We start from the raw sequence: 8,478 nt of genomic DNA on the forward strand, positions 1-8,478 counted from the left end.
ATTTTGTTTTTTCAGTGGCTGATGTCATGAGGTCAAGGAAGGAACGACAACTGGGATGCTCAGAAAACCCAACTGCACTAATTTGTACTGATGAATGTTGTCGGATCTACTGTGGTTGTGAGTTAAACTTCTAGGAAAAAAATATTATTGTAAATAAACGAAAACATTTTTTTAAATTTTACTTTGGGGTAAAATCAGGAAAAACTAAAATAATGATCTTCGTATTACTAATGAGTGATCAAACCCTGCTGAATAAAACATGAATGAACATACATATTACTTATATATCTGATTGTTTGGTTAGCTTGAACATTTCTTTTGATAAACTGATTGATGATGAGGAGAAGCTGATGCAAACTCAGGCTGTTTCCATCTTTGAATATGTGCTGCAGAACATAAAAACGGGCACGACAAGATTGAGCTGCACCACTGAAGACTGGCAGAAAAATAGCTTTGATGATAAATTCTCATGAGTTCATGGTTGTTTTTCTTTTCTTGTTAATTTACAAGCCAAATAAGAACAGATTTTTCTTTCAAAAATAAAAGATAAATGTTTTAATTACAGAAGATTGTTTCTGTTTTTTCAATTGACTGGTAAGGACATACACTTTGTTAAACATAGGGAAAAAAACAAAGTACAAAATTCTGAGGAGAAATGCTTGGATTAATGAGCCTTTAGCATCTCTGTACAGGTTCTGAGGGTCAAACGCTGACTGAGTCTGAACCAGTGGTTAGAAGGCCTGGAGACTCCCACAGACTGACCTGTACATACTCAGGGTTCAGTGGTGATGATCATTATGTTTGGCTCAGACAGGCTGCTGGAGAAGGACTGGGATGGATCACTTATATCAGTGGTGGCTGCAGCTATATCCACTACTCTCAGTCATTCAGAGGCAGATTTACCATCTCCAGAGACAACAACAGAAAGCAGGTGCATCTGCAGATGAACAGCTTGACGACTGAGGATTCTGATATTATTACATTTCTGTAGATTTACAGTATATTTTCTGTACTACTTACAGACATTTCCTTCACCTAAAATGGAAAATTCAGTTAATTCACCGTATATTTTCCGTGTATTTAACAGATATTTTCCGATACGGATTCTGTTTATATTACCAGGCAATTCTTTTCACTCTAACTAATTCCTTTTACTCTCTTCAAGTCAAAAACTGTACAAAAATATAATTACAGCATCCATCTTGTCATAAAATGACTAAACAGGCTAATACATGAACAAAATAACTTACAATCTTTAAAATTTGAGCATTTTTATTTTCCTTGAAATGTGTTTGTACTCTTATAAATGTGTTCATATACATTCAAGTAGGTTCAAAGTGTTTTCTTCAAACAGGATGCCTGACAAACAGAATATTTAACAATATTTGCACATTTATCAATATTTGTACCTTTAGGTTAGAATGACGGCTGTGGCTGTTTTGCCTCAGGCGAGCAGTTAAGTTGTGGTTTACATCTATGTATGTCCAGTCATGACACAGTATACATATGTAGTCAGTCATAGCCAAAAACTCACCTTTGATTATCGACTTCACTTCGTTAATAATTCAAACATTTGTCCTAGATTAACACTGTGGGGTCTTTACCTTACAACATAACATGCATTGCGACATGAATTATTTGTTAAGTGGTGCTATATGAATAAAACTGAACAGATTTACAGAAGGTCTTCCTAAAATTTATTAGAAGTTTATTAGAACAAAACAGATGGATGAACATGTCCCTCTCAGCACAGGGCTGACAGGGCTGACAGGGCTCTCCCCCCCCCGCCATCTAGGTTTTCACTGACACTTAGTGAACACTGACAGATGTGTGGCATATAATGAATGTGAAAAGAAAACAAAAGAGCAAAATAAATTTTGCAGTGTTAAAAGTAACTGTTTTGTTAGGATCAGTACAAGGAACAACTATCAATAAAATAAGCTGTATAACATTCATTGAACACTAAATATAATTTTGTTCTTCTCTACTCTCTCATCCTGTTGTACAAACTGACAGAATCATCCTTTGTTTATTTTTTTTATTTATTGACTCACATCAAGTGGAGAGGCCAAAATAATCGGAATAACACTGTTTAATTTGATTCAGTTCAATTTAATTAAATTCAATTGTAGGTAAAGACCCAACAACAATAAAGAGAAAACAAAAAAACCCTTAAACCCAACAATCAGATGACCCCCTATGAGCAAGCCCCTTTGGCGACAGTGGGAAGGAAAAAACTCCTTTTTAACAGGAAGAAACCTCTGGCAGAACCAGGCTCTGGAAGGGGCGGCCATCTGGTGTGACAGGCTGGGTGAGAGAGGAGGAAGACTGGATGAAGTCATGCTGTGGAAGAGAACCAGAGATTAAAGTTAGAATTAAATGCAACAGTAATCTTTAAAAAATGCAAATAATCTAAAAATCAGAGAGCATGTCAATCCCAAATCCAGTCTGGGGACTGGCTCACAAAAGAGAAGTCTTGAAGCTGATGGCTCTGCTGTCATGGTCCGGGTGAGCGGCTGCTGCTTTTTCTCTGCCTGTTGTGTTTCTCCTGGATCGACCCAAGGGCAGAGCTCTGGCCTCTTCCACTCAACTGTCTCTCATCTGCAGTAATCAACCAGGCTGCAGTCTATCTTTCTTTCGCAAGTCCATTAGCTAACATGCTGGTACCAGGCCTCATACTCCTTGTGAATTTTTGATTGTGAACTTAGGTTGTTTCCTTCTGTCTATAGCTGTTACCAAGCCACCATTCAACCTATCAGCAGTTTGCAGACTGACGCTGGATTTTCCACCACTGTTTCACCTGTCTCACTGCCTCTCTACAAGAATTCAGATGTGTCCTCCTGCATAATGGACAGGAACTGATATTGTAGCACCTTTAATCACTACTGACACTTACTGACACCATCACTTTATCAATGCTGGTCATCATGCCCTTTTGATGCTAAAGTATTTATACCTATATTTATACCTACACTCTATATCCATACTCCATACTGGTACTCAGATTGTTGCACTCTATTTATTGTATTATTTTAGTACTTGTTATTCTGTTTTGTTCTTAAAAAAAGCAAAAAAACAAAAACTATTTATTTATTACTTTTTAAATTCTGTTTCTTTTCACTCCGGGATTGTGTGTACGTAATTTCGTTCCACCTAATGTAAACATGTGATTCGAATGACAATAAAACTCCTTGAATCCTTGAATGTAGGACCCAAGTGCAAGACTCAAGAAGACTACATTAAACTCAGAACTCAGCTTTATTTGCTGCACAGCAAAAGGAACAGAAAACTAACTAGACTGGGAATCATAACAAGGCTTAACAGGCAGACAGAACACACAGCCGGGTATGATGGTATGACGCGACACCAAGCAGGAGACAGAGAACTAAAATACACAGCGGAGCAATCAGAAATGGGAGACAGAAGGGAAACATAACTAGGACTACTTAGGCAGGACAAGATGAGTTAAGTGAAACTATACACACTGCCTAAGCACACGAGACTATCAAAGTAAGACAGGAAATACAAAGCGTACAAAAAGACACAGACCCCGAGACATGAACTTAGCACCACGACATAACTGACATGGTAACAGAGGGCACAAGCGACAGGGTGGACTAGAAAAGAGGACAGGCACAGAGAGACAGACTAGATGAAGAGAAAATCTCCGTCCCGGTTTCCCTCCAAGGCGTGAGCACCGATAAGCAGAGTTTTGTCCTTTCCTTATAAGATTCCTAATTATTCAAAGTAACACTCAGGTATGCCGCTCAGCTGGGTTAGTTACGACGTCGGGAGCAGCTTGGGAGAACAAGGAAACACGGACTGCTTCAGGTTGCCTTCCCAAATCGACTCAAAGGTTTATTTAGTACATAACAGCTTATATAGAGGAAAAAAAGGTTCGTGTGTCAGCAGGTTCTCAGTTCAAACCGGTACAGACCAAATAAGGAAACGTCTTCCTTCCTTGTGAGCAAAGAAGTATCCTTTGTGTAGTTTATCAGTTCAGCTACAATTTATGATCATCCCAGCAAAATACACTCCTAGACATAGAATACAGAGTTCTTTCATTAGTGAATTCTGAAACGAACCACCTGGCCTTTAACAAGCTCTTTTCTAAATCATAAGGAAGGGAGGATGGGAGTAAGGAAGTGGTCTCGTCTCTGTGGTATTTTCGACCTTGGGGTACCAGCCTGTGAGTCTTACACATCAATACATGGGTCAGAGAGAAAGAGAAAAACAACTAGTAAATGGGCCTTATTGAGTAACAGTTCTCCTGTATAATATTACTACAAAACAATATCCTGTAAATGCTAACCGTAGTATCAAAATATCACAACACTAGACACTGAACAGGGGGAGCATGGGAACCAAAACCTTAGAACTAGAAAATCTTAACAAGAATTAAACTGAAACATAAGACAATATTAATCAAAACAAAACCACTGAGTCATCACACTCAGTACCAGACAGGAATTATCCATAGAAGCAAGACTACATTTAGTGCCTGAGTAGTGCACATATATGAATGAGGATAGCAGTTCTGATCGGGCTGTGGTGTGAAGGGGTCGTCAAAAAGTGACCACGTCTCTTTTCAGTCTTCAAAGAATTTAACTTTGGAGGCCGAAAAGTGGATGGAGCAGAATCAACAGCAGGGCTGGTAAGATTTAGTTGACGACCGTGGTCTGCACATGGAGAGGAGAGTTGCTGAGACTGTTTGTAAGTGACAGGGTCAAATTCTTCCAGGAGTGACAGCAAGATCCTATATGGTCTGGAGCTGAATGGGTGCTGAAGACGAGGCCAAGGACGAGGATGTGGATGGAGAAGTAGGGCTGGTGTGATTCAGTTGTAGATCGTGATATGCATGTTGAGAGGAGGGCTGCTGAGCCTGGGTAGGTGCACAGAGTGATTGCTGGTGAGGCAGGCTGAAAACATTTGGCTGTGGCTGATGATGTTACTGCTTTACAAATGAAGAAGAAGAACATGGCTCTGTCTCAGGTTCTCTTCCTCTTTTTGCCCTAAAAAAAAAAAAAGCATAAATATAAACACACTAGAATTTTCATGAGGTGATACAAACTCTCTGCAGTGACCATTTCATCCTCTAATGCAGCGATTGGCACATGTATGAACTGCATGTTGGCACTTTGGACATACATAGTTTTCTTTAGTGGACCACTCTGAGTTTTCATTGCCGTGACGCTTCTTTCTGTTGTTTTGTTTCGGCCTTATCAAAATATTTGCTCTGTTCGTCCTTTGAGAGCGACTTCCACTGTGGACTGCAGTTCACAAGAACACACTGTTAGCACATATAAATACTAGGGGTGGGACTTGATTTAAAAAAATTAATCTAATTAATTAGAAGCTTAGAATCACATTTAATCGCACAAGAGAATTTGCCCCAAAGCGCAAATGTTTATTTAATTTAAAAGGGATTTAGTGGATGACAGAATCAAATAATAGAGATGGACATGAATATTATAAACTCCAGCTCTTTTAATTTCTGGGGAAAAAGGCAAAACAAACATAATATCCCTGGCCAAAATTGGGCAGACATAAAAATAAAGTGCTATTTTAAGTACTTTAAGTACATTTTCAAAAATTGTATTGTCTTTAAATAATAATAATACTAATAAAAATTTCAACATAAAGAGCAGTTTTTCTTAGGGAATAGGGAAAATAGGGAAGAAACATAAAAGGTTATTTGACCGGCTTGACCTTTAAACTCTGAGTAACCTTCGTCAACATTATTTTGTACATTAGGCTAAAACAGTGGGATCATCGAACATTTTAGTGCAACAAATAACAAACCCATTGGACTTATTTGGAGTTTACACAAAACTAGGCTTAACATCATTTTAAGGACATTAATATTGACAGCACTAATTTTAATATTTGAAAAATATTATTTCCTTTAAAACTAAAAAGCAAAGAACAAATGCATTCTGTACATTTTTAAGTTTTCAAGCTTTTCACTTTGTGTAACAGTGGTATTTTTTCCTGAATGGGAGACGTTATTGCACTCTAAAATTATTATTATTATTATTATGCCTCACAAAAATTCAATCTGTACCCATGGCTGACTCTTTAATCTATATTTCTTTTTATTTTGTCAGTGTTTATCTGTATGCAAAGTAAACTTCCTCCCAGGCTAATATAAAGACCTGATATACTGCAGGAGGTTTCCGAAGAAGAGAAGATACTAGCTTCAGTATCAACATGTTCTCTGTAGCTCTGCTGCTGCTGCTGGATCCTGTGAGTCTCACTGAACAGAAACACCGACAGCTATTATTATTATTTTTTAATTGAACTACATTCAACATGTTTTCTCTGCAGGTGTGAAGTGTGAACAGCTGACACAGCCACCCTCTGTGATTGTGCAGCCAGGTCAGCGTCTGACCATCACCTGTCAGGTCTCTTATTCTCTAAGTGGCTACTACACAGCTTGGATCAGACAGCCTGCAGGGAAAGGACTGGAGTGGATTGGGATGAAATACACTGGGGACTCTCACTATAAAGATTCACTAAAGAGCAAGTTCAGCATTGATTTAGAGACGTCAAGCAAGACAGTGACTCTAAAGGACAGAATATGCAGCCTGAAGACACTGCTGTGTATTACTGAGCCAAAAAGTCAAACTTAACACAAACCATCAGCAGACCTGAACAAAAATCTCTCAGTGCATGAACACATTTGTAATATGAAGCCACCAGAGGAGGAGACCAATAATGATTTAAGGGTGTATGAAATGGCTTTAAGGAGTCGCTATTCTTGATAGAGAGCGTGGTAGACAGAAATATTAGAAAACAGCAGAAAGCAACTGAATCTGCAGATGACATCAGAGGATTCTGCTGTTTATTGTTGTCCTCAAGAGTCACAGTGACACTGTGATACTAAATCAAGAGAAGGGTTTGCTTTGTCTTCATATATATTCTTGTTTTTGCTTGTCTTTTGGCAAACACCCATCGTTCGATATTCAGTATGTGGTGTTTTTTAAAAATTTTTTTTTTAAACGATAAACCATTTTTGATATGTCCATCATTCACCATGCTGAGGATTAGTTTTATTGGAGGTATATTCTTTTATGGAGTTTTGGATGCCTCATAAAATGTTACTGATCTGGTTCCTTTTTTTAAGCAACAGCTGATGTTGTTGTGAATCCACTTTTTCAGAACTTCAATCAAAAGTAGCTTTAACAGTAAAGAGTCATAATATTCCTGTGATTAATGACTGTATTACATAATGGAGCACACATTTAATAATGAATATATATGGAGTTTTTTGCCCATGTATCATAAATAAATTGGTGACTAAATTTTGAGAGAAAATTAATATTTATTAAGTAACAAATAGTAATAATCATTTGTAAATATATATAATATTTGCTTAAATATTTTAATATAAGTCGTGTGCAGATCTTTATATGAGACGAAGTTTTTCTTTAAGGAGGAGTTTATGCAAATTCAGATTTTTACGCATGTGTTGCCAAATATAAGAAAGGCACTACATGGGAGATTTTCATGACTGTAGACTGAGCAGAGAGACATGACTAATACAATGAAGTGTCCTGAGTTTACCTTTGTTTTTCTTATGTCAGTTTACTGGGCTGGTAAGGACAGCACATTTCTTCTGCAAACATTAAGATATGTTTGATATAAAGAAGCTAATTATGTTTTTGTCTGTAGGTACTGAAGGTCAAACACTGACTGAGTCTGAATCAGTGATTAAAAGGCCTGGAGAATCACACAGACTGACCTGTACATACTCAGGGTTCAGCAGTGATATTAATGGTGCTTGGGTCAGACAGGCTGCTGGAAAAGTACCAGAGTGGGTTGCTTGGATCCGCTATGATAGTAATGAAATCTACTACTCTCAGTTAGTCAGAGGCCGCTTCACCATCTCCAGAGACAACAGCAGAAAGCAGGTGTATCTGCAGATGAACAGCTTGACGACTGAGGATTCAGCTGTTTATTATTGTGCCACAGAGCCAGGTCACAGAGTTTGGGTCAAAGAAAGGAAAAGTGCATTTTTAATCAATCAATCAATCAATCAATCTTTATTTATAAAGCACTCTTCATACAGAAATGTAGCACAAAGTGCTTTACGTGGTTAAAAGCAGCCCACCCCACCCTTCAACTCACCCCCCACACTCTCATTAACATAAACGATCATGGATACATACCCCCCCCCCCCCCCCCCCCACACACACACACACACACACTTAAAGAGTCAAATTGGGCTCGGCACACATGAGCCAGGTGAGGAAATCACTATCACAGGGAGCTGTCTGCACCGGGAGCCGGTCACAGATCGCAGCCACCAGGCTGGGCACACAGCAGGGATGCAAAGAAGCCCCCCAGCCAGGCTGAGAATACCGACAGAGCCCCAGCAGCCACGGTCGATCACAGCCCCGGTGCAGAGAGCCCCCTCCGAGGAAACACTGGAGATATGACCCAATGAGAATATATACATGATAAAAAGATAAAATA

The sequence above is a fragment of the Maylandia zebra genome, linkage group LG4, assembly GCF_041146795.1.
Source record: "Maylandia zebra isolate NMK-2024a linkage group LG4, Mzebra_GT3a, whole genome shotgun sequence".
NCBI lineage: Eukaryota > Metazoa > Chordata > Actinopteri > Cichliformes > Cichlidae > Maylandia > Maylandia zebra.